Consider the following 2,500-nt stretch of genomic DNA (forward strand, 5'->3'; position numbering starts at 1 on the left):
TTAATAGTCCTCCCCCGACAGTGTGTGTGTGTGTGTGTGGGAGGGAGGCTTAGCAGTCTTGCCCCGGGCGGTCCGGTGGGGGAGGCTTAGCAGTCGTCCCCAGGGCGGTCCGGGGGTGGGGGGGGGGGGGAGGCCTCACAGTCGTCCCTCGGAGAGCCGGGTCAGCGGCAGTGGTGGGTTTACGTCCAGCCTCCGGAGGGTGCGCGTCCTCGGAGGCGATGCAGGCGCCGCAGAGAGGCAGCCTCCGAGGCAGGGAGCGGAGCACCGAGGCTGGGGAGAGGGGAGCAGGAGCCGGGGGCTGGGGCTGGGGGTGGGGGGCGTTCAGGACAACCGGTCAAGCCCCGGGAAGCAGCTGTCAAATGTTCCAAGTCCCCACTCGGCCACCAGGTCCACCCCAGTCTAGCAATGGGGTTGACCTGGCTGACGGCCGGTTAGTATCAAGGTAAACTCACCGTCGTCCACAGGAGGGCAGCTCTCAGGCCGGCCGGCTGCGGCTGACTCTGGGGCGGCGCCCGGTCCCGGCAGCGAGGGGCGGGGGGCGCGGAGCGAGACGGGGCTAACCGGGGGGGGGCGCCTCCTGCGACTTTGGGGGCCGCGGGTCGTCAGTGGCGTGCAGGCCGGGCCTCTCCCGGGGGATTCGGGGGGGCGGTCCTGCGGGCCGGGCGCAGGGGGCTCGAGCGAGCCCGGGCCGGTCCGCCCCGGGGCCGGGGTCTCCGCCTGCGGCTCAGGGGGGCGCGGGTCGTCGGGGGAGGAAGCCCGGGGGAGCCGCACACCGGCCCGCCAGGCCAGGCCTGGCCTGGATGGCCGCGGGGGGATTCGGGGCGGTCCCGCGGGCCGGGGGCCGGGCGCAGGGGAGGCGGGGGGGCCGAGCGAGTCCGTCCCGGGCCCGGGGCCTCCCCCTGCGGCTTTGGGGTCCGTGGGTCCCCGCTGGAGGAAGCCACTGGGAGCTGGACACCCGCCGTCCGTCCCGCCAGGCCAGGCCTGGCCTGGGTGGCCGCGGGGGGATTCGGGGCGGTCCCGCGGGCCGGGGGCCGGGCGCAGGGGAGGCGGGGGGGCCGAGCGAGTCGGGCCCGGGCCCGGGGCCTCCCCCTGCGGCTTTGGGGTCCGTGGGTCCCCGCTGGAGGAAGCCGCTGGGCGCTGGACACCCGCCGTCCGTCCCGCCTGGCCAGGCCTGGCCTGGGTGGCCGCGGGGGGATTCGGGGCGGTCCCGCGGGCCGGCGGCCGGGCGCAGGGGGTCCGAGCGAGTCCGTCCCGGGCCCGGGGCCTCCCCCTGCGGCTTTGGGGTCCGTGGGTCCCCGCTGGAGGAAGCCGCTGGGCGCTGGACACCCGCCGTCCGTCCCGCCTGGCCAGGCCTGGCCTGGGTGGCCGCGGGGGGGGATTCGGGGCGGACCTGCGGGCCGGCGGCCGGGAGGGTCCGGGCCAGTCCGCCCCATGCCCGGGGTCTCCCCCAGCGGCTTCGGTGGCCCCGGGGGGGGTCCTCCGCGGAGGAAGCCGGGTGGGTGGGGAGCCGGACCCCAGGCGCCCAGACCCGTGACCTGCGGCCGCGACCTCCGACTCGGCAGGAGCGACGAGGGGCTTTCCGGCCCGTCCCCCCCTCTCCTTCCCCCCCAGAAAAGGAGAGAGAGCTGACTCGGACCGGGAAAAGCTGCCTACGGCACCTGGGATTCCCAGGCGGTCACCCATCCAAGTACTAGCCAGGCCCGGGACGGTTTACCTTCCGAGATCGGACGGGATCGGGGGCGTTCGGTCCGGTATGGCCGTAGGCACCCGGCCCCGCGCCTCCTCGCCCGCTTTCCCCTGCCGACGCCCGGGCCTGCCGCACGGTGAGCCCCGGTCGGACTGCCCCCCCCCCCTGCGGCAGGGCCCCCGTCTCTCGCGGGCCCGGTCCTTTTTTCCTTTTCGAGCTCCGGGGCCCGGGCTGGCCGCCAGAGCCCCTCCGCCCGCCCTCCCCGGCGTCGGGGAAAATACTGTCCCGGACTTCCAGTGCGCCCGATCCTGTCAGCCGGGGGGTGGGGAGGGGCAGTCCCTCGCTGCGGCCGGGGAGGGTGAGCCCAGGGCGGCTTGCCTGCCGTGCGAGGCCCCTCTCGGCCACCAGGTCAACCCCGAGTCGAAAGGGCTGAAAAATTTTCAGAGTCCCCTCCCGGGCACCAGGTCAACCCGTGGAATCGGACGGGTTCACCTGCTGGCCGGTTCGCTTCCCGGGCACCAGGTCAACCCGTGGAATCGAAAGGGTTCACCTGCTGGCCGGTTTGCTTTCCGGCCACCAGGTCAACCCCTAGGGGTTTTAACGGGGGCACGCCCGGTGGCCTCTTTCCCGTCCGGTCACCAGGTCAACCCGGATCTCCCTCCTTCCCTGGGCGTCCCCTCCTCGGAGGCGTCAGGTTCCATTCCCCCCCCCCCCCCAGACTTCCAGGGGCCCGATCCAGTCGGCCGGGAGGCAGTCCCTCGCTGCGGCCGGGGAGGGTGAGCCCAGGGCGGCCTGGTCCATGTCTCTAGTGGG

General features: G+C 74.9%; 1 non-coding gene across 1 annotated transcript; it reads right to left on the reverse strand.

The window, feature by feature from the left end:
• Positions 1–1,646: 1,646 nt before the first annotated feature.
• LOC135979777 (5S ribosomal RNA) lies at positions 1,647–1,765 on the reverse strand. The gene has a single exon (XR_010597024.1). It is a non-coding gene; the product is annotated as a 5S ribosomal RNA (ribosomal RNA).
• Positions 1,766–2,500: the final 735 nt, after the last annotated feature.

This window comes from Chrysemys picta, unplaced genomic scaffold, assembly GCF_011386835.1.
Source record: "Chrysemys picta bellii isolate R12L10 unplaced genomic scaffold, ASM1138683v2 scaf1212, whole genome shotgun sequence".
In the NCBI taxonomy this organism is placed as follows: Eukaryota; Metazoa; Chordata; order Testudines; family Emydidae; genus Chrysemys; species Chrysemys picta.